We start from the raw sequence: 26,408 nt of genomic DNA, 5'->3' as shown, positions 1-26,408 counted from the left end.
CATTTTGGTTTTTATTTTTCTATAGGGTTGTGTTAGTAAATGTAGTAATCCAGCCCAATTTTAAAATTTTCTTTATGCACTCTTTTGTTATTCAACGGATCAATTCTTTTTTTTTTCACTCTTTAGATCCTCCTCTCAACAAGTAATAAAGAATGGCAGAAACCACATTAATTCATCAAGCCGCCATTAACCACTATAATATAGAAAACATTTTAATGAATGGAAAATCACAATGTATTAATCATTCAAAAAATTTACGAAGCCACCATTATGCACTATAATGTATTAATCAAGTCCCAACCCAATCATGATTCATTAACCCTCATTACGCACGGTAATCATGGAAAATAAACAAACACATTTGACATTCGAAGTTGAAAGAAGAAGACGAACAGTAATAAGCAACCTAATCCAAAAACAACCAAAAGTAGGGTAACACAATCAACAATTTGAAACTGGATGAACAAAAAATCACAAATCAACAAGATTGCATAATAGCTCAGCCCAATCAATACATAATCAATCAATACAAAATGGGGAAAATCGCGACAAAAATTAGGCAATTCACGAAATTAGGGTTTTGAAGATCGCGATATCAAAAATGAGGGTGAGGGTGGTCGCCGCTCTCTGTTGCGTTGTCATCACGCACCGCACTGGTGGTCGTCGCATTGTGTTAGTGGTCATTGAACTTGTGGCTCATGTGATGCTCGTCCTTCATTCTTGTTGGTGCCTATGTTAGTGAATGAGTTCGTGGCGGGAGGAAACAAAGAGCCTTCGTCGTGGTGGCTGTGTGAAGCAAAGTTGGGGATAATTCGTGTGGTTTGGTGTGAGAGGGTGAAAGACGCAGAGATTGGTGTGAGAGGGTGAAAGACGTAGAGACTGGTGTGTAAGGGTGGGCAAAAAATCCAATTTTTATGATCCAATTCACTTTTTCTATGATCCAATCCATTTAATATCCATTCTATTAAAAATCCAATCCATTTAAAATCCATTTTATTGGATCTGGATACCAATCTAATCTACATTTTATATATTTTATGGATTGAATATCCATTCCCGAAATCTAGATTTTCAAAATGGATAATCTAAAATATCCAATCCAAATTTTCACTTTATATTGTTTGTTAGGTTAGGCTAAAGGTTGAGACGGACTAGCCCAAATTTTAGTCGTATTTGATTGAGTTGGCGTGACCCTATACAAAATTTGGCCGAATTAGGCCAAATTCTGTCAAGTCGGTCCCGATCGAGATTTGACCCAGTTTGTCCTGGACAAAATTTGGAAGTATTCGGCCAAATCTGTGAAATTCTTTGGTATCAGCCCTATGGACACAAATTTGGATCCACATCCATTATTTGGATCCAAAATGGATGTGAATTAGATTTTCGATAGGGTTGACACCATAGAATTTGGAAGATTTTTTGTCGAGGCCAACAAGGCTAAATTTCAACATCGGATGAACTTGGATGACTTCCGAACGAATTTTGGTCGGGGACGACGTGACCAAATTTGGGCCAAGGTCGACATGACAAAATTTTAGTCGAGATCAACTTGACTAGATTCGACTGAATTTCGGCCAGGATCGACTTTGCCTAATACGACCAAATTTTGGCAAGAACAGACTTGGCCAAATATGACCACATTTGGGCCAGGGCCTGATCAGTCAGGTTTCGGTCAGGGTTGACTCCACTAAATTCGTCGGTCGGGACCGATTTGACTAAACATGGCCAATTTTCGATCACAGCCAACTAAGTTGAATATAGTCAAATTTCGTTCGGGACTTACTCGATCGAATACAACTAAATTTGGGCTAGTGCCGACTTGACCAAATTTTGGTCATGACTAACTTGACTGAATTTGGCCAAATTTAGGTTAGGATCGACTCACCTAACTATGACCAAATTTTGGTCGCGATCGACTCTGATGAATGCGACCAAATTCAGGTCAAGACCAACTCGGTCAAATTTTGGTCGAGGCCAACACGACCGAATTTTGACCGAAGCCGACTCGACTAATTTCGGCCGAATTTCGGTCGTGGCCGACTCAATTGAATACGACCAAATTTCGATCGTGACCGACTCATTTGAATACGACCAAATTTCACCCTAGGCTGTCTCAGCCAAATACGACCAAATTTGGGTCAGGGCCGACTCGGCCAAATCTCAATCGGGGCCAACTCGATTGAATTCGACCGAATTTTGACTGGAGCCAACTAGTCTAAATACAACCAAATTTTGGTCGCGGTTGTCTCAGTCGAATACGGTCAAATTTTGTCTAGGTCAACTCAGCCCAATGCAGTCAAATTTGGGTCGGGGTGAACTCAAGTGAATACTTCCAAATTTTGTCTAGCACCAGCTGGGCCAAATTTCGATCGGGACCGACTTGACAGCATTTGGCCTAATTCAGCCAAATTTTGTATAGGGCCACGCCAACTAAATCAAATACGAATAAATTTGGGCTAGTCCGTCCCAACCTTTAGCCTAACCTAACCAAAAATATAAAATAAAATTTTGGATTGGATATTTTGGATTATCCATTTTGAAAATCTAGATTTAGAGTATGGATATATAATCCATAAAATATATAAAATGTATATCAGATTGATATCCAAATCCAATAACATAGATTGGATTTTTAATAAAATGAATATTAAATTGATTGGATCATAGCAAAAATGGATTGGATCATGAAAATTAGATTTTTTGTCCATCCTTAGTTTAACTTTTAAGATCATCCTCTACTTCCTTCCGCTCATTTAAGAGTTCAATAAATATAAATTATTATTGTCATCCTCATAAATTTTATTTTTATGTGTTAAATAAACATTAATTATTACTTTTACCCTCATATTTTTATTCTTTCAATTTTTTATGTATTTAATCCTTTTTTATTATGTCTCACGTCCACGTCCCATGTCCCATGTCTCACGTTTCACGTTCCAGTCCCACGTCTCACATTGCACGTCCCATGTTTCACGTCCCGACGTTTCATGCTTCAAGTCTAACAGTTTAACTTTTAAGATCATCCTCTACTTCCTTCCGCTCATTTAAGAGTTCAATAAATATAAATTATTATTGTCATCCTCATAAATTTTATTTTTATGTGTTAAATAAACATTAATTATTACTTTTACCCTCATATTTTTATTCTTTCAATTTTTTATGTATTTAATCCTTTTTTATTATGTCTCACGTCCACGTCCCATGTCCCATGTCTCACGTTTCACGTTCCAGTCCCACGTCTCACATTGCACGTCCCATGTTTCACGTCCCGACGTTTCATGCTTCAAGTCTAACCCACGTCTCAGATCCCACGTCTCACCTCTCACGTCCCACGTCGCACGTCTCTCATGTCTCACGTCGCACATCTTTCACGTCTCACATTTTTTATGTCTCTCACGTCTCAAATTCCACGTTACACGTCTCATGTCCCATGTCTCACGTCTCACGTTTAACGTCTCACGTCTCACGTCCTGCGTCTCATGTCTTACGTCTCACGTCTCACATCTCACCTTCCACGTCCCACGTCCCACCTTCCACGTCTCACGTCCCACGTCTCACATCCTACGTCCCACGTCTTATGTCCCAAGTCTCACGTCCCACGTCGTCTCACGTCTCACGTCCCACGTCCTACGTCTCACGTCTCACATCCTACGTTTCACGTCTCACGTTCTACGTTCCACGTCTCACCTCCCACGTTCTACGTGTCACGTCTCACGTTGCACGTCCCACGTCCCACGTATCACGCCAACGTCTCATCTTCCACGTCCCACGTAGCACGTCTCACGTCTCACGTCGCACGTCTCACATTATTACACTGAAATACTTGATTCTTTCATAAAATAATGGGGTTTTGGTTTACTGGTTGCAGTATAGTTAAGGTTCTTCTTTGCTGTTTATCCTTCTTCAGATAATAGTTTCTTATTGATCGAAAGAAGGAAGAGAAAGAACATTATTTTACCAAAAATAGAAAAACTAACCTTATGCAACAACTGAGTGAAATTTGTTTGTATTCCAATGAGTCGGTCTCGATCGAAATTTGGCCGTATTCAATTGAGTCGGCCACGACCGAAATTCGGTCGAATTTAGTCGAGTCGGCTCCGGTCAAAATTCGGTCTTGTTGGCCTCAACCAAAATTTGATTGAGTTGGTCCTGGCCTGAATTTGGTCGTATTCGGCAGAGTCGATCGCGACCAAATTTGGTCATATTTAGGCGAGTCGGTCCTGACTTAAATTTGGCCAAATTCAATCGAGTTGGTTATGACCAAAATTTCGTTGAGTCGGCACTAGCCCAAATTTAGTTGTATTCGGTCAAGTAAGTCCCGAACGAAATTTAACTATATGCAACTTAGTCGGCTGTGATAAAAAATTGGCCATGTTCAATCAAGTCGGTCCTGGTCGACGAATTTAGTGGAGTCAACCCTGACCGAAACTTGACTGATCAGGCTCTGGCCCAACCAAGTCGGTTCTGGCCAAAATTTGGTCATATTAGGCAAAATCGGCGCTGACCGAAATTCAGTCGAATCCAGTCAAGTCGATCTCGACTGAAATTTTGTCAAGTCGACCTTGGCCCAAATTTGGTCACGTCGTCCCCGACCGAAATTCGTTCGAAAGTCATCCAAGTTCATCCCATGCTGAAATTTGGCCTCGTTGGCCCCGACAAAAAATCTGTCAAGTTCTATGATGTCAGCCCTATGGACACAAGTTTTAAAAAATTTAATTTAAAATTTACTTTATGAAAAATGGATTTTGGATTTTGAACTTGATCCAAATATTTAGACCTGGATTTAAACTTGATCTAAATATTTGGATCTGGATTTTTAAAAAATTCAATCTACTTTTTTTGAAAAAATGGATTTGGATCGAAAATCTAATTCAATTATTTGGATCCAAAATGGATGTGGTTTGGATCATTAAAAATCCAATCCATGATCACCCCTACTGGTGTGAGAGGGTGAAAGACGCAAAAATAGAGAGAGTGAAAGATGAATAAAGAAGAAACAACTACAGAAAAAAAAAAGAGAAATGAATGGCTCACTCTTTTTTTTTTAAGTGTAAACGTGTCACGGGCTGACCCATTTTGGTTCACTGGTTGGCTCGTCGAGTTGACAGGTTTGACGAGCCGAGTTAGTGTGGATTGACGAGTTGTGTTTTCTGTCCCAACCCGATTTTTTTTGCGGGTCAGCAGGTTGACCTGTCGGATTCAACCCGTATTAACATGCCTAGGTAAAACTCATATCTATCATGATCAACATCCTTTTGAACTTTTCATAGTGTAAAATACACAAAATTTCATCCAACAACAAAGCCTTGAGTACAATATGATCCAGAATCCTTATTTCAATATCCAATCAAAATCTGATTTACTCTAACCGTAACTTTCACAAAATAAAATGGATATTAAAACCTATGATTTTTCCAATGGTTCATTATAAATAAATTTTATTAATTAAATATCTAATTTGTACATATTTCTCAAAGTTCTTAGTATTCTTCCTTCTCCTTAGTTCTCCATTATTCTAATATCTTCTTTTTTTTTTCACTCTTTTCTTTCTCTTTCTTTTCTCTTAGAGATCTCATGTTTTCCTTCTCTAAGTTTTTCATATTGGTTATGGGATTTGAGAAAATTTGGGTAGATAATAATTAAACTTTCTTTAAAGACGAATGGAGAAATATTTTACTCAATTGTTTTCCTTATATGTTACCTTTTCATTTCTATATTCTACAACTATTAGTAAACAAATAATGTTGACTAAATTATAAGCATCATTACATGAATATATATATATATATATATATATATATATATATATATATATATATATATATATTATATGAAATTTTATTAATTTGCAACACGTTTAATTTGAGTTTTTATAAGAAAAAGTATAACTTTGTAATATTCTTTTTTACTACTCAATAATAGGCCACTTGGATGGGTATATTTTGTGGCCAGATGAAAAATACTTTTAGTTCTTTTTAAAACATAAACTTTACTAGTCAAATTGTGAAAAATGAGGAATATTATATAAAACTTGATGATTTGTTGTCTCATGAACTATTCATAATTAAAGAAAATTATGATCACCATTGAAACCTCACACACAAAAAGAAAAATTGGTTAGGTCTCTTAGTTACTTAATTTTTCACCTATATTTAATTTTTATTGACTAACTTATAAGTGTCTAGTTTACTTGATTTTACATATGATTTTGACACTTAATATGCATAAATTTAATATATTTTTAAGTAAATCAGACTTATTTAGTTTAGAAACACAAAATGTGGTAATGAGAGTTAGTTAATTGTGAATTTAATGAAAATTTGACGGAATGCAACACTTTTGCAAGATTGGTGCTGAGCGTTGGATGGTGTTTTATGAAAAATTCAAACTATTTTTCTTCATAGTTAAGTGATAGGATACATGATGGCCATGGAGAAAACCCTTAATAGGAGGAAACTTAAATTGATCACATTAGAAGAGTTAGATGCTAAGATGAGGAAACCTCAACAACTGATCACTAAAGTAGAGACTTAAGCCACAATGAAACCATGCATGAAAGGAAACCTCAACAGTTGATCACTGAAGGCTAAAGTTGAGCACTACTTCTATCTATATATAAACAAAGTTTCATTCTATTTTAAGACACCTTTTTTTAAACTTTTGTTTGAGAGAGGGACACTAAGGAGGCGAAGAATGAAGCTTGAATCCACTGAAAAGAAGATTCAAGCCTCAAACTTTTGCTCCTAGCTCTATTTTGTTGTGAACGAGTCATTATCATGAGTGGCTGAACTTTCTTGAATTGAGATTGGATGTAACTTTTTTAAATTCTTTGTATTGTTGCTAATTTATATTTATATGTGTTTTTATTAAGTGTTAATGATTTGGTTTTATGCATGAACATTTAGATGAATTGATCACTCATCTTATTTAACTTATTTAGATTGAATTGGAAAGCTAATCTTAAATTTGAGGTAGAATCAAATCATCTAATGCCTTTGAACGCTAGGAATAGATTTGAATGCTTTAGTTTCTCAAGTCCTACACTTAAAGCAAGGGCTTATTCACAATTATTTGAGGAATCAAATATTGTGATTGAAGTCCTTAGATTTCTAAACTCAGGGAATTGATTTTGAATGATTCATGAACTTTCAATGATATTGGACAATTGCATCAATATTTATTAAATCAGTGGAAATGCAATTGAAGAAGATAGGTGAAGTTAAATCTTAATACATTTGCATATATTGGTTGTTTTAATCTCATTTTAATTATGCTAAAATTATTTTATTTGATCCAATTAAACATTGTTTCATGCAAATCTTTATTACTTGTTAGTGACATATTATAACTATTGTAAAATTCTGCACAAGTCCTTGTGAATACAATACTTGTTAAGTTTATTACATTGACTTAGTATACCTTCTGAGGAAAATACCCATAATAAGTTTTTGGTGTAACATCCTGACCAGATATTATGGATTTAAATAATAAAATAAAATAAGAAATTAAAACTCATTAATTATAAATACATTTCCCAAAAATGCAGGAAATTTCAAATTTTATAATAGTAATAAATGTTCTCAAAATCACTATTATAACTCAATATAAAAATCCATAACAAAATTCGAGTTTAATAATGTAATTTTTTTAACTGTTCCAAAACATAATAAAAACTCTGAATGAAACTCTGAATCCCAGTCTAGCCCCGCTCCAGCTCTAAGCCTTACCAGATCCACCTACAACATCATATGCTCCCGTGTACCACGTACACGATCATCACCAAAAACAAGAAGATAAGGTGAGCTAACAAAACAAACATATATATATATATAGCATAATTATATATATATCACACAATCACAACAAAGGAATTCCTTCTTTTGATTCCATACCACATGACCACAACCATGTTAATCGGGTTCTACGTCTTCTAGTGAGTACCTCAAGATGTCTTGCTGCCATACCTATCAGCTACAACCGATAGAGCACGTGCGAAAAACCATGTTACAGATCATACACCACAACGCTAGGTGGAGTTCCCAAATACGAACATAGTTCGTAACGTCCCAAGACTACCAAACTCGTCAGCTAATTATTGAGGACAACAATCCATCTGGACCCATCCGTACTGGCCACAACCAGCACACTCACACCGGCAACACTCGCCAACCCGAGCTCAACTCAAGGGTTCCTCGTGTTCATCCGTCATCCCGAGCTCAACTCGAGGGGTGTCATTCCGAGCTCAACTCAAGGAATGTCACGTGCTTAACCCCTATCCTGAGCTCAACTCAAGGGATATGTTCTGAGCCACAACTCAAAGAACACCAGCAAACCGACCCATAAGGTGTCATAGAAGCCTTGTCGATCACGCAACCAATACTAGCAAGGAAACATCACTCTGCTGCCACCAGATCGCTTGGCATTGCTCACGAGACGCCAGGTGTTGCCGCTTCCAAATCGCTTGGCGGGGGACATGTACCGCCAAGCGCCAAGCGCCTCTGGAATCCCTAACACTGCAGACCTCGCCTGGCGGAACTACCCTCACCGCCAGGCGCACGCGGTCTAGAACCCCTCTATTTTCGTAGCTAATGCTTGGCCGGTCTTACGCCACCGCCAGGCGCTAAACTAGTAATTGTGCAGTACTGGTTTTTAACTCTGGTTCAGGCGCACTTGCCCACTCTGCTCTCACTTTGCCACTTATCCAACTTACCATCAACTTGGTTGGTTATAGGCTGTAATAATCCTAGTTAGCATAATTCCTTTCAACCATTGGCCTTGCCTCACCCTTGTCTCCTAGACCATTCCAATTATTCTCATGTATCATTGTTTACGGAGTAATACACTGCCCTCTTTCGTATAATACACTACCCTGCAGATTTTAATATCCTCCTAAAATGTTATATACCTTAAGTCTACTCATTCCATTTTCCCTTAAGAATTCTAACTCCTAATTGTACCATATTGGTCAACCCGCAGTACATTTAACTCAGTCATGCTCCCTATTTTCTTAAGACAACTTATCCATTTTGATTTACCTTCATGTCGTAACCCCAACAGTTATATTCCCTCAACCCTCAACCCATCTCATACCTTACTATTATGTCTTCAAGCATCCTAGTTAAAGTATTTCCAATTTTCATATTTTTATTTATTCTCTTCCACTTGATTTCCCAAGTGCACTCTTCTACTCGAAACGTACTGCACCAGTCACCAAAAACCACTACCACCATTTCTGCCTGGCGGCATGTTGCAAGTCACTAGGCGTTGCATCACTTTCTGGGCAAATTTCCAGATTTGTTCCTTCCCTCTACGCGAATCCTAACACCAATAACTCATCCTCGTTCATCAATTTTCCACTGAATTCCCTTCCATCATGTATTTATGATTAACAATCCCATGTTAAACATCTAATACACAGAATTTCCTTCTTGCGGCTTACCTCATTTAGACTTGTATGCAAAATCCCAATTTTTCGAACCATAAAATCATTTTCACGAATATTTTATTAAACCAATTCTCCATCACAAGAATTTCAAGTTTATATGATGTCTAACCATTCCTAAACCATTTAACATGATTTCTCCCCGATTAGAATCCTCCCATAACACTAAAAATGTAAAAATCATGTCAAATCAACTCGCGTCGCCTAGCGGGTGTTCAACATAGCCAGGCAATTCAACCCAAAAACCCAGAATTTGAGTTGCAGCCATGTGTCGCCTGGCAGCCAGGGATGTGCTGCCAGGCGGTTCCTCTTCAGGAACTCAAAAACAGCACAAAATTGATGTATCGTCTGGCGGTGATTCATCACCCACCAGGTGGTTTCTAGAAAATTCCAGAAACCCAGAAAATCAGCGTGAACAGCAAAGCACTCATGCAAGAACCAGATTATTCATCATGCAATTAATCTAAACATACAAATTAACGAGTATAACTCCCCTAACCTGGTTTCCTAAAAACTTGAGAATTCTGAGATTCCTCTTGCTCAACAATGGTTTCCTTCACCCCTTCCGTAACAGCTCCAAACAGGCTCTCAATTATCTTAGCACACTCTCAATTTCGCTCTCCTCTCACTATGTAACAGTGACAACCTTGCAAACCTCTCTTCTAACCTAGAATTGGCCTTTTAAAGATGCCTTAATGCTAGGTTAGTGACCAAAAACAAAAATGTGGCTTAATGGTAATGTTAATTACCATTCAATGGTCCATTATAATCTATTTTTCAGCCACCCTTGGCTGCTCCTTAGCCAGCTACGGTTTCCATGCCCTTTCATCTTATGCCACAGGAAATTTTGGCAAAAAGAAAGTTTAATTTGGGTTCGCCAAGGTTTGAACCCCTAACCAAGCCAATGTCAAATTCATGCACAACCATTCAACCAAATTCATGTTTCATGATGACTAATATAATTTTATGATTATATTATCACTCAACATGATCAAGCATATTATAGAAAAATAATAATAATTAAATAACACACAATTGGCATACATAGGACTTGAACCCAAGTCCTTTCATAATAATCAAATACTCTTAACCACTTGAGCTAGTACTTTTCCACGTCAAACAAGTCAAAATTAATTGTCATAAAGGCTCCCACTACCCGCATTTATTAATTAATTAATTATTTAATTAATTAAATTCCACGAGTCTTACATTTGGCACCGTTGTTGGGGACTTTGTTGAAGAAGAAGATGGACATCTTGCTTCGATAAAGAATTTTGATAATGATGACTTATGGAGAAATGTGAAAGACTTAATGATGATTCATGGAGAAATGTTGAAGACTTAAAGCTTAAAGAATGCATGGATTCAAGAGTACATTGAAGACTTAAGAGTTCAGTTGTTGAAGTCTTGTAATTTTTGTCTTATTTTAAATAGTTAAATTAGTAGGTCAAGAGTCAAAAGGCAGAACCCAAGCAGTAGAACACTGAAAGAATTTTAATTTTTTAAAAACTCACTAGAATAATCGATTATCTCAGGTGATAATCGATTATCTTAGTAAAAAATATTTTTCAAGAAAAGTCACTGTGATAATCGATTATCAATGGTAGTTGTAACTTAACTTTTCATATTCTTAACCTAATTTGAAAAGTGGCTTCTATGAAGGTGAGAGTTCTTTGTACAAAATAGAGAAGTTAGAGAAGTCTGAGTACTTGAGAACTCTTTATGGAAAGGCTTTGAAAACCTAGTGTGGGAAGAGCGATAACTTTCACCAAGTGGGATCTTGTGTGATTGAGTGTTGTTGTTGTTGCTAATAGAAGTTGTTCATCCTTTGTATGATTCAAAGGAGGTATTCATTCCTTGTGAATTCAAGAGAGGTGTCTTCATCTTTTATGGGACTCAAAGGAGGTGTTCATCCCTTGTGGATTTCCAAGAAGGTATCTTTCATCTCTTGTGGCTTCAAGAGAGGTGTATTCTAAACCCTATAACTTTTCTATCTGTGATTGTATTGTGGTTTATTTTAGTGATTGAGTTAATCCCTCTATTTGAGAGATTAACAATTAGATGAAGAGTTTTTGATCTGCACCAGTATAAACATCTTGTATCAATCTTCTCTTTCCCTACTCTTTTTATTTATCTATAGTTATATTAAAGGAAAGAACTTTTAACAGAAACGTTAAAGTTTGGGGAAAATTTCAAAGTATTAATTTTTATTATCAAACCAATTCATTCACCTTCTTAGATTTTTTTCCACACGCGAACATTCTGCTGCGCGATTCTAACAAACTTGTGTCAAAATATTTGGTAATTTTAACCCATTTTAAATTTTCATGTAAATCTTTGTAGATATTAATTAGTTTTTAATTATAGTGGTTATTTGATTTGTCTATACTTACTTGCCTCCTAGTTACTTCTTGTATGCAAGGTAAAAAGGTAGGTTGAAAATCTATTCTTTAATCTTGGGATAGAGAGAAAAACAAGGAGAAACAACAACAAAACCAGAAAACAAAAACAACTAGATAAGGAAAGAAGACACAAGGAAGAGTCATCCATTTCCATTTTAGTTTAGCAAGGACAAATAAAGTGAATACATGTGCAACAAGGAATCCAGAAGGAGAATGACCACACAATTATAACAATCAAAGAAGACTCCTAGGGAAGTATGTTCATCAGCTAGGTCTAAGACATTTTTCTAGCATTGTTAGGCTAACAAAAGGAGTGGAAATGAAGTCAACTATGTTGTCACTTATAATCTTTAATCATTTTGCAAGAGTGTACCATGAAGACCACTATAATCATCTATCAACCTTTTATGAGTAATGTGGCACCATGAAAGTACTTGGAAAGGATGATGAGGTATTTTACCTTAGATTTTCCCCCTTTCCATTGACCAATAAAGGCCAAAACATGGATGCAGACTCATCCAAACCAAAGTTTGACCAGATGAGAGGATGTAGAGAAAATAAATTTTATCTAGATTTTTTCCTACTTCCAGATATATCAAAGCCAAGTTAGTAATTGCAACATTCTCTCAAGGAGTAGATGAACCACTATGTAGAGCTTGGGAGAGATGTAAATATCTGTTTAGAAAATCCTAAATCATGGATTTGATTTATGTAGCATAGTTGAACATGTTTTGTGATGGACTAAAACCACACACCAAAATACTAATAGATTCTTCTGTAGAAGGATCAATGATGAAGAATGATAAAGAAGCAATCAAAATTGTTGATGCATTAGCAGCCAGTGATTATCAAGCTCACCATGATAGAAGTCAAGTTGCCAAAAGAGGAATTTCAAAACTAGATACTCAAAATACTAGTTTAGCCCACAATAAAGTCCATCTCTCCATGTAATGAGGTGTGACTTTTGTGTATGACATCATCCAAATTGTCATTGCACCTTAGTTGAGCCATACAAAGAAGAAGAAGATAATTACATGAACACTGCACGAAGATTAGACAACCATTTTGACAACTTAAACCAAAATTCTAGCTGGAGAAACAACCAGAAACAATAATTTGGCTATAACAAAAAGGATTGACCTTTTGAAAGACAAGTGCAATAGGCATCTTATCAAGGCCAACAATCATATTGTCAAGATAGGTTGTCAAATATGGAAGAAACTCTAACACAATTCACGCAAGTTTTGACAACCAGTTAGAAAAATACTAGGGCCTTTATCCGGAATTTGGAAATTCAAGTAGGATAACTAACCAAAAAATTAGTTGATGACCAAGAGAATCAAATTTTCAGCCAAAACAAAAGTCAATCATAAGGACCATTACAAGGCTATCACAACTAGGAGAGGTACTGTCATTGGCAAGGGAATATGTGATAATCTAGAGAAAGAAAAAGAAGTTGAGTTTAGCCAAATGAGGTAGCTAAACATGAGAGTAGGGATGGCAAATAAACTAGCCCCGTGGCTATTGCCCGAACTTATCCCTATTTTGATGGAGAATCTCTGCATTGATGGGGCATGTATATGGGTATGGGGAATTCCCAACCTTTTCACATGAGTATGGGGATGTACATATCTGCCCCATCCCTGTCCCCATACCCACCATAATACTTGTCCCACCATATCCCCGTCCTATTTAAATTATTAAAATATTCATAGTTAATTAAGTAACATTATATATATATATATATATATATATATATATATTACTACACACTTTCTATTTTTTATTTCTTCTAATTATTTGTTGGTCATGAAATTCATTCAAATCTCCAATATATTTTTCATCTTATCATAACATTTATGCAATTATGTTCAAATGATGTATATCAATTAAATATTTTTTATGTCTCACATTTGAATATTTTTATTTTTTTTGAATATTTTTATTTATTGTAATTTTTCTTTCACATGAGAATGTTTAATCCTCTCTATTTAAGTGTTTAATAACACAAATCTTTCATTTACTAGGTAATATAAAAAAATGATCCTCTTTACTCTATTATTATTATTTTTTTTCATTTGATAAACTCTTTTGTTTCGCTAAAACAAATTTCCTTATTTCTTGGTTGATATTTGAAAAGTTTTCTTATGTTTCTATGGTTTTTTCATCTTATCGTACCCTTAATTATACATCTGTTTTTCTTTATGCGATTTCATTCAATACTCTCTCAAATTATTTTTAAGACACACATTTGATAATTTTTTAATATTTTTATTTGTTGTTTATTTTTATCATGTAAAATATTATTTTGATATATTTTATATAATTATTTTTTATTTTTTAACTCATTATCAATCATCCTATAATTTTGTCACTATAATTGTATAAATAATTTTTTTTACTATAATGTAGAAATTCAATGTAATTGCCATGAATTTTTTTATCACCATCCAATTATATTGAAGTTTAAAAGATACAAAATCTATGTTAAAATTTTATTATTAATAGTTTAATATTTGTTTTTTTACGTGATTTTTGATCAAGTGATGTATTATAACTTTTATTAGTGTATCAAAAATCATTCATTAGAATTTAAAAAATTGAAGTAAACAAATATTTAAAATATATTTTAATTGAAATATTTGTTTTCCATTTATATTTTTCTTAAAATATTTTTAAATTTTGTCAACTAGGTTCCATTAATGAATAAATGTTTTAGTTCTCATGAAATTTTATTTGGTATTCTAATTTTAAATGTATACAATTATAATTTCATTCTAAACATTCAATATCAAAGAAACAACCCTCTTCTCAATATTGAATATTTTATAATATATGTTTCTTTTATCGTAACTTTTTATTATTTTATAAAAATTAATTAATTAATACTGAAACGGTAAGAAAAAGGTATGAGTATGGGTATGAGAATATACCCATTATCCAGTCTGGAGATAAGACAAAATTTATACCCGTTGGATTTGAGTATGGGTATAGGGATGAATTTTTTCCATGGGGATGGGTATGAGATAGTGAAACTCGTCCCCACCCCACCCCATTGTCATCCCTACATGAGAATGAGTGTGATGTCGAGTTGAATAATGAGGAGAATAAAAGTGATGAAAAAGAAAAAGGAAATGAAAAAATTTTAGAAGAGGGGGAAGAAAGAAAAAGGAATTAAAATAAAGAAAAAGAAGTGATTAATCCTAGAGTTGTCCAAACGGGCCAGCCCACCGTGGGTTTGCCATTTAGTGAGCCAACCCAACCTGACTCATTTATTAGTGAGCTCTAGAAATTTGAGCCTGACCTAATCCATCACGATTTGGTAGGTTAAACGGGTTGACTCGCTTAATTAAAAAAGAAACAACTTTTTTTCTTCAATCTAACAGGTTTTTTAATATGTAACCAAAATCCAAAAAGTCCAAACCTATTTTAAAAATTTGTTTGTTCTCATTTTAGACAATAAATAAATCATTCATCCCAAAAACTAAATCATAATTCTAATTAAAATCTAAATAATCTCAAAAGTCATAGGTAAGATGAAGTGATAATAGAATTTATGGGAGGTGCAGGAAGTAAAAAGGTAGGTGTAAGAAGAAATAGCCAATTAAGAGTGATGTTTTTTTTAATGTTCGGGCTGGTGATCCAACCTAGCTCACCATGGGTTCGACCGAGATGAGCTGGGTTCTTAGTGGACCGGGTTCATTTTTGGCTCGTAGTAAAATTTGCAAATTTTTTAACCCAACCCAACTCTAACTCGTGATGGACTAGGTTGGTTCATGGGTTTTAACGTATTTTGACAGCTCAAATTAATCCTCCCACATGCTCCATGAAAGAAAGACAATGAGAGACAATTTACAATATTTTTAGACATTCTTAAGAGATTGTATATCAATATTTCATTCACTGAAGTGTTGGAACAAATGCAAACTTATGCCAGATTCATGAAGGGACAATTGACAAAGAAGAGAAAATTCAATAATCGAGAAATAATGGAGCTAGAAGTTGGATGTAGTGCCATTATCCAAAAGTCTCTACCTAAAAAATCTAGAGAACTAAGGAGTTTCACTTTCATCACGACAATAATGAATCTCACAATTGGGAAGGCATTACTAGACCTTTGAGATATTATCATTATGATTATTTATTATTGTTGTTATATAAGGATGGGTATTAGGAGCGATATAGGAACGGGAACATGCCAAATATGTATTGTACATACCCATTACCATCCTGCACCCAATTGAAAAATTGAATATTATCTGTACTCATACCTATATCTAATTATTGCGAGGATTCTCATCAATGTGAGAACATGTGTAGACAATAATGAAGACAAATTTATTTGCCATCCTATCTATAACTAAAAAATAACAAACAAAAAATTGAGAACCATTGATTAGTCCCTAACCACTACCAAGGATGGAGGGATACACTTAGGGAAAATAATTATGTTTAGAAGGCAAGTTTCTTCACCTTCTTTCTTTTATTTGATTCAGTTTTTCTTGTCTTATCATAAATTCTAGACTCATGATTACTCTCTTATTTTTGTAGGATTGCTCTTGGACACACCAAAATTGATAAGGGGCGCAGCTTTTTGGAAGAATGGAGCTTGGAATTAAGGCCCAAAACCTTGGGGATGACCTAGGAGTCAAGAGAGGTCACCTTTGACCTTCTAGAAGTGGAAAATTGTGTTCCTTGCTCTCCAAGGCAAGATAGTTTCCCATAAGTTGCTCTAGCTTCTAGAAACATGTCTTCGTAAGAGACCCTTCTTGCCCCCCCCCCCCCAGGTTGCCCTAGTTTCTTTAAACATATTTATTATATTTGCTTAGAGGTCCCTACTCATGTCTATTTAAGGGAGTCTCTAGATCACATCTAAAAGGTTGATTAATGTTAAATTGAGAGACTCCTTTCTTGCATGTGTGAGCTTTGCTCTTCTAAGATTGTTCCACTATTAGTATCTCCTTGAACATTGGTTCAAGTGGTGTCAACCTCTACTTATCTTGGGTTTGGTGAGACTTTGTTCCTCCCCAATCAAATCAACGTGTCTTCCTTTCTCTCCTATTCCCCTTCTAATATCAACATTTTTTTGCTATTTTAATTCATGTTCTTATGTTCTTTATTTTCTTTGTAACTTTTAATGTTTCCACACCTTTATATTTTGTTGTTGTTATCTTCCATTTTTTTTTTGTTTCAATTGAACTTTCTCTTTCGTTCTTTTTAGCTCCTAAAAGTGCACTTTTATAATTAGATAATTATTTAGTTATCTTGATCTTCAGTGCAAATCTTCTTGAAACTTTATTAATAAACTTTAAACTCACTCAAAATTTCAGATGGATTTATATCAACCATATTCTTAGATCCCCAAAATTTATAAATTCCTCGCCTTTTCTGTTTTTCTTTTGGTAGATTCTTATTATTTGTTCTTTATTTTCATTTACAGTTTTCGTTATCTACTTTTTTTATAACTTACTTTATTTTATATTAACAACTACTTGTTGCTACTCGTTTCCTTTTTTTAGTTTCTTTTTTTGTACTTTTCAAACCGATTTACGTAATTGTTTACATTTGATATTTTAAAAATTTTACAATTTACTAGCTTTGAAAAATTTTAAAAGTACTTACCCATTTCTACATCTATTTTTGTAATCTTCAACTTGAAAAAAAATTGAAAACTTATTTTAATCTTACCAAAACATCTTAATTATCAAACAAATGTCAAATATGAAGATACTTTTGGATCTATTAATCAAATATATCACTTTCTTAAAAGTTATGAACGAAATTTATATGTTTTTATACTCATAAAATATCAAATATTTACTTAATATACTTTTAAAAATTATCTAATAAATTATTTAATTTATCAAATAAATTATAGATATTTTTAGTAATTTAAATAAAGACGGCGATGAAGACGATGATGAATAAAGTATATATGAAAACATATATATATATATATATATATATATATATATATATATATATATATATATATATACTGAAAACAACTGTTGCATCGAAGAGAATTTGAAATCTTTAGATATAACACAATCTTACGAAACTTAGATGATTACTTTTATTTTGAGGTACTTGTTGAATGATCATGACCCCAATTATTGATTGATAACAGTAATTTACTAAGTCACACATATTGCCATATCTACCACAGTTGGAGTCATTTTCACCAAAATATTCACTTTTTCTCATGTGTACCATCAAGAGTCATTTTCACCAAAATATTCACTTTTTCTCATGTGTACCATCAAGTCTTTAGTTCAAATGGAATAATTAATTGAGTAGATTCCAACTAATAAAATCTACGGAATCATATAGATTTTCAAACAATAATTGTTTCCTTGGGAAAATAATTTAACAAAATGTTCACAAACAACCAATAATTGTCATCTTGTAGAAACAATTGCATGGAGTTACATAACCAACCAATTCTCCCTATGTTCATTTTCAAAAGATTCGTCAAGTTAACCATAACCATCATAATGACATAAATAAAACATAATAAAAAATGTATATATGCTCCATTTTGGTAAAAACAATTCTTATAAGAGACAAATTTTTTAAAAAATTATAGCAATAAATTGTTTAAAGCTCACAATTTTTTATTAAAGAAATTTTGTTCACATTACACGATTTCAACTTTGATTTTTGATATCACACAAAAGTCATATATGGCAAGATTATTTGGTTTGGTTGTTTTTATTTTTATAAAAGTCTAATATACGGTTGAAGACAATTTTAATTTAATTAATGTGTTTAAGTTGTGCATGACAAAGTTGGTTTTTATATTTTTCTTTTGTATGAAGAGTTGAAATCGTATTTTGTAACCGGGCTTCGTATATATGAAATCGTTAATTCCAAGTAAGATTTATTCATTGGTCCAATTTTTTCAATATTTGTCTATGATAATTAAAAAAAAAATTACAGTAAGTATATATTCCGAAAAAAAAAAATAGGTAGTGTGTTATGATTATTGTACGCATGAATTTTTTTAATATTATTAAAAATTACTTTCGTGAATAAGTATATATTTCTAGAACCTTCAAACATCTTTGTTAAAGTTTTCTTTATACATAGAATAGCTTTCAAAACACTATGATTGTGGTTTCATTTGTGGGACAGTATGTAACTATATATTTTACAAATAAATATATTAAAGTTGATCTGGCATTGATTCTGATAAAGAGGGGAACAACAATACGTCTTCATCATAACAATAATAATTCAAACAGAAAAGATCCCATGAAACAGACATAACCGAGAATGCGACAACACCAAAGGTTGTGAACTATATATCGCGACGACGATTGGATGGTTTTTCTTAGACATCAATCACAATAAATGACATTAGTAAACACGAACAAACAGAAATTCTAAGGGGTCATGTTCACGTGATTAACATGTGATTAACACGTGTTAAACCATTGGGGTGATGCTCCATTTGTTGGTAGGAAAAGGACATTGAGAAGCAATGTTCAAATAGCAATGCCCAAATTGACACACTGAAGCGATTTGAAGTTGTTGAAACCACGTGAACATCTTCTCCCTTGGTTCAACTTGACAAGTACTCACTCACATAGGTCCACATGAACATTGAAGCACTAATTCTAGTGCATGCGTATTAGTTTAATGGTTTTGTTGATTAGTTAAGTTGTAAGAAAGATCCAAGGAACAACATTATATGTGGTAGTAACAAGAAATGAGTGTCCTAATTGTTATTAGGGTCTTCCAATGATGATGTTATTGTCCAATATGAACATGTAATGTTGTCGTGGCAAAGAGCAACAGGAATTCATTGCATAATGCATCAGCAGCAGCATTTGTTGAATAGGGCACATCATAGAAAAATATGATATGAAATGCATATGCATGATCGATCACGAAACTGTTTTTTCGGACTAATTAAGAAGGGGCTGAATCTTTTCAAAGACACTGCCAGAAATGGTATGAGTGTGTGCATGTCCTAACTGTCCTACGAACCTCCAGATATGTAAACTCACATCAATGAAATTATAAGTGGCTCTTTAATCATAAAAAAATAATATCATAATATTATTTTATTATTTTAGATATAACTAAGCTTAAAGTTTTCTTTTACAAATTTGATTATTTTTAAATAAATTCATAATAATTCTTTTTAGACTTAAGTTTCAATTCATGATAAATGTGATAACTATTAAGTTTCTATTAAAATTTTATCATCGATTAGTCCATAAAAAAACAATACTTTTTAATTGAAACTCTATTATTTAATTATTCCGTTAATATATGGAAATCAAATTGTTATTTTTTAGGTGCCATAACATGTAATTTTGAAATTTTGAAATTCAATAATTTTATACTTTTATTACTTTATAGTTTTATAATTTTATAATTTGACAATTTTATAATTTTGAACTTTTACAATTTATAATTTATAATTTTGTACTTTTATAATTTTATAATTTTATAATTTTATAATTTTATAATTTTATAATTTTATAATTTTATAATTTTATAATTTTATAATTTTATAATTTTATAATTTTATAATTTTATAATTTTATAATTTTATAATTTTATAATTTTATAATTTTATAATTTTATAATTTTATAATTTTATAATTTTATAATTTTATAATTTTATAATTTTATAATTTTATAATTTTATAATTTTATAATTTTATAATTTTATAATTTTATAATTTTATAATTTTATAATTTTATAATTTTATAATTTTATAATTTTATAATTTTATAATTTTATAATTTTATAATTTTATAATTTTATAATTTTATAATTTTATAATTTTATAATTTTATAATTTTATAATTTTATAATTTTATAATTTTATAATTTTATAATTTTATAATTTTATAATTTTATAATTTTATAATTTTATAATTTTATAATTTTATAATTTTATAATTTTATAATTTTATAATTTTATAATTTTATAATTTTATAATTTTATAATTTTATAATTTTATAATTTTATAATTTTATAATTTTATAATTTTATAATTTTATAATTTTATAATTTTATAATTTTATAATTTTATAATTTTATAATTTTATAATTTTATAATTTTATAATTTTATAATTTTATAATTTTATAATTTTATAATTTTATAATTTTATAATTTTATAATTTTATAATTTTATAATTTTATAATTTTATAATTTTATAATTTTATAATTTTATAATTTTATAATTTTATAAGTTTATAATTTTATAAGTTTATAATTTTATAATTTTATAAGTTTATAAGTTTATAAGTTTATAATTTTATAAGTTTATAATTTTATAATTTTATAATTTTATAATTTTATAATTTTATAATTTTATAATTTTATAATTTTATAATTTTATAATTTTATAATTTTATAATTTTATAATTTTATAATTTTATAATTTTATAATTTTATAATTTTATAATTTTATAATTTTATAATTTTATAATTTTATAATTTTATAATTTTATAATTTTATAATTTTATAGTTTTATAGTTTTATAATTTTATAATTTTATAATTTTATTACCGTATAATTTTATAATTATTTGATTTAATAGTTTTATAACTTTATAATTTCATAATTTTTAAATTTTATAGTCTTATGATTTTATAGTTTTATAATTTTATAAATCTTTTAATCTTATAATCATATTATTGTTTGATAATTTAATGATTTTATAATTTTACGATTTTATAATTTATATAATTGTAATATTATAATTTTTGAAGGTGGGTGCTAGGTAATTGTTATGTGTTGATTCTGGAATGCAGATAAAGATATAAGTGGGAGAAGATGAGGGAGTTGATGAAGGTGAAGTACGGTTTGTGAATGGAGATGTGTGATTTTTTAAAGAAGATGAAAATGGAGAATGGAGAGGTTGAGGAAAGAAAAAAATGGAGATGGTGAGTGTGTATATTAAGAAAGATGGAAGCTTACAAATACAAATGTGTGTAGGTGGAAGGATGATCTTGAAGAAGGAGGTTGTGTCCTAAGTGAGGTGTGAATGTACAAGAAGGCAATGGTTGGTTAGGTTTGGGAGAGAGAAAATATGTGTAACACTTGTCATCACATAAATGGATATGGATATAATCATGTAAACTAAACATTATTAGTGGTTCGCCACTTCAACTAGGACAGATCTTAGCAGGCTCATAGGTTATGATTCGTGAAGATTTTAAATATTTTTAAAATATTATATATATATATATATATATATATATATATATATATATATATATATATATATATATATTAATAAAAATTAAAGGGTTAGGTTATTTTTCGTGAAGATTTTAAATATTTTTAAAATATTATATATATATATATATATATATATATATATATATTAAAATTAAAAGATTAAAGATGATTTTGGTCTCATTGACATATATATATATATATATATATATATATATATATATATATATATAAATTTTTATTTTTTTAAATATAATATTTAATATTAATAAATAATAAAAAGTAAAAAATTTATTGTAATCTTTTTCATTGTTCTTTAAACTTGTTAAACATTGTATTCATCCTTCATTTTTGTATGTCTTCTTTTATTTTTTAAAAAGAAAAATTAGATACAAATTTAATTTTCCTACTCTTATTTCTAACCTTTTAATTGATTTATTAATGTCTCTAATAGAATAAATTAAAATAATTATTACATGTATAAGTCAAATTATTAAATTCACATGGTTGACTTGATCGACCGTCTCACAAGGTCGACTTGGACAACCTTTAGTCAAGATGATTTGGTCAAATTTTAGTCGAGGCTGTCACAATCGAATTTTAGCCTCAACCTACTTGGTTGAATTTTGGTCGCACTAATTCAGTTGAATTTTAGTCAGGATCAACTCAGTTGAGGATGACTTAACCAAGAACGACTCATCTTAATTTCAGCTGAGGCTGACTAGGTCAAGGACAATTCAGCCAAATTTCAGTTAAGGTCAACTCAGCCGAATTTTGGTCTACATTGACTGAGTCGAATTCGGTCGTGGCTGACTCGACCGAATTTCTATCATATTCAATTCAATCAAATTTTGGTCGAGGCCTGCTTGATCGATATTCAATAGGGGACAACTCGATTGAATTTCGGCCAAGGTTGGCTCAAATAAATTTTGAGTAGGGTTGACTTGCCCGAATTTTGATCGGTGCCAACTAGGCTAAGGCCAACTTGGTCAAATTTTGACTAGGGTCGACTAGGACAAATTTTCGTCGGGACTTGGATCGATTCAAATAGATTTTGCCCGGGGCCGAATTGGTTGAATTTTGGGTAGGGTGACTAGGCTGAATTTTGGTCGGGGCCAACTAAGACCAACCTTCAGAATCGGCCAAAGTGTTTTGACCTTCAACCTGTGTAGCCTATCTCGACCGTCGGCTCAAATCGATTTGTCTCGACTTGCAGTCTAAACAGGCTCATCTTGACCTTTGGGTCGACCTCGCCTTTCTCGGCCTTCGGGTTGTCCTTGCACATCTCGACCTTTGGTCCGGACCCATCCATCTTGACTCGAGCCGACCCATCTTGAACCTCGACCTAAGATGGCCATGTCAACATTTAGATTGCCTTGGCTTGTCTCGACCTTCCGCCTAAATAGATTCGTCTCGACATTTGACTTGACTATTTTCGACCTTCAGTCTAGACCTGTTTGTATTGTGTTTCCGTTTGTGCCAATTTGTCTCGACTATCGACCTAGGCCGATTCGCCTCGACCCTTGGTCTGGCCTGGTTGTCTCGACCTTCGACCATGGCCCTTCCTTTTCGATCTTTAGTTTAGCTCGTCTTGTCTCGATTTTCGGCTCAGACCGACCCATCTCGACCTTCAAGTTAGGCTTGCCCTTCTCGCCCCCTTCGGGTCGTGTCGGCACGTCTCGACCTTCGATCTGAGCCGATCCACCTCAAATGTTAGCCTATGTCAGTTCGTGTGAACCTTCAGCCCAGGTTGGCCCGTTCAGATTATTCTGACCTGTCTCAACCTTCGGCCCAACCATATTTGTCTCAACATTTTACTTGACAAGTTTCAACCATTGACCCGAGCTTTTTTGTCTTGTCTTTCCGTATGGACCAATATATCTCGATTAGGTAGCATAGTCCGTATAAAATTGAATCATAAGAGACAAATTACGAGTAGACACTATCCGCATTTGATCCTAGATATCATCCTAACTAGAATCATATGTCAAATTACGCCTCTACTATATATTTATATTTTTCAAATTTAGGTTTAATAGGAATGAATTGAATTCTCATATTCATCATCATCAAACCAACCACACATAAATACTAATGTTCAAACAAAATAATTTATTTATGAGCCTCCATTTAATATTATATTTTGAGAAAGAGAATTGATCTATCCATGTGACAGGACAGTGTGAAGAAATCAAAGTAGTTAGAAGTGCAATCCTCACAAACTTGATGCAAAAACAAATAGTACCAAGGGAGAGACTAGAATAGAAAGAAGAAAAAAACAAAGAGAAAGAGTCTTGTCAAGTGCACATTAAAATGTACCTCTGTCTTTAATGTTATCAAGTTTCAATTGTTGCCTCATTTCTAAACATTAATTATATCACAAAAACAGAAAAAGAGAGAGAGAAAAAAAAAATTCTAAACATTCATCCACTTTTCCAACTTCCCCCTTGTCCTCTATTCTTCAACCTTTTTTTCAAGTTTTAAATCATCATATACAACTTATTTTAGGTTACGCCACAAACTAACTATTCAGTTTATTTTTATGAATTATTACTTCCCTCTTTATATGTAAGATTATTTTCCAAAAAGATTTTATCTATTTTATAATATTCTTAAGAAATTCTCACATATTATTTTAATTACCTTTATTATGTTTTGGCTTATAAATACTTCATCCATTTTTCTAAAATATCAGTTTGTTAAAACATTTTTATTTTTACTTATTTTGAATTGAAAAATCACAGAAAAATGTATTATTACATTTTTGTTATAATTTTACTCATTTCTTAATAAGTGTCTTTAAAATATTGGTTAACATTTTCTTAATCTCATAATAGCATGTATTCTTTCTCCACATATTAATTAAGAAAGTAGCAACAGCGGTACATTTATTTCTAATTATTTCAAGGGTAGATTTGGAATTTACAAGAAATTTAATCATTAGTCGAATTAGATACTTTTTAAAATTATGAATTAGTTAAGAAATACATATAAAAAATAGAAAATAGTTTTTACTCTACTATCCAAACATGAATTTATATACACGAATTTATATCCAAACAACTTTCTTTGGTTAATTACAGTATTAAACTAATTACAATAACAACACATGTCTATTAAAATTTGCAATTTGTTTGATAAACCAAACCTATTTAACAATTTTTATCATTCTTTTGGTTTTAGAAATGTTAATTTAATGACCCGGTAAATAAATGTCCTCTTAGTTTTTTACACTAACTAAGAAAATTAATAAATAAATACACGACAATGGTGATTTTACAAAAATAATCTATCACTTTTAATCCATTTATAGCCAATTTATTGTCCATCATTACATTATTAGACGTATTAATATAAAATAATTAATATTAAATTAGAAATTAAATAACGATATTTATTTTGAGAGGCATATTTCTCTTCTCACTTAACCCTCATTACGAGATAAAGAAAATATTTTTTTTTTCATTCTTTAATGTTTATATATATGTAGAAATTAAGGAATATATTAAAATAATTATAACATTAATTTCTCTGTTTAACGTCTTTTTATTTATACTTTATAATAAATATATAAGTATAACTGAATTAAAAATTAAGTAGAAATTAAGTGTATTATTATAATATAAAGGAGGAATTATTATTATCTTAAATTTTATAGATAATAAAAAAATAAAAATAGCAGTTTTATCATGACTGTAAGACACCATTTCATTTGACTCTGCATTGAAACTTAATTCCTTTGTAACATTGTAATTATTATCAATGTAATGTGATTTCACATATAGTGAGAATTGAACATGACTTCATGTAATCATCACCCTGGTGTATGACAGAGAGTGGTTAACCTCCCATTAGTTAATTCACAATTTAGAAAAACTGAATTCTGCAATAGTATTAAGAAATTAGAAAAAAATTAAATTTGATTTTTATTTTTAACTTTTAGTAAAAATTATAATTGGTTCTTCTTTAAAATTTTGACTGGATTTAATTTTTCAATTCTAAGAAGTATGTAAATTTAATCATTTTAATTAGATTTTATTTATTTTATATTTCAAATATATTTTATGATAATATTTTAAATATTTTGCTATTTGATTTTAATATATTTTAGTTTCAAATAAATTTAATAAAATTTTGTTAAAAAAATTAAATTTATATATTTTAAAAATAAAAAACTAAATTGATTAAAATTTTAAAAATAGATTATTTTAATTTTTATTAAAAATTAAGGGAGGAAAATTATATTTAAACCTTAAATTTTTTTTATAACTGATTAAAAACAATGAATACTGTATTGACTATAGGAAAAGAACCCTGTAACTACGGCAATAGTTCAGAATGTCACAAGGATG

The sequence above is a fragment of the Vigna unguiculata genome, chromosome 9, assembly GCF_037176805.1.
Source record: "Vigna unguiculata cultivar grain cowpea cultivar isolate G323 ecotype 2 chromosome 9, ASM3717680v1, whole genome shotgun sequence".
Lineage (NCBI taxonomy): Eukaryota > Viridiplantae > Streptophyta > Magnoliopsida > Fabales > Fabaceae > Vigna > Vigna unguiculata.
The sequence above is the reverse complement of the archived record's forward strand: the minus strand, read 5'-3'. Positions refer to the sequence as shown.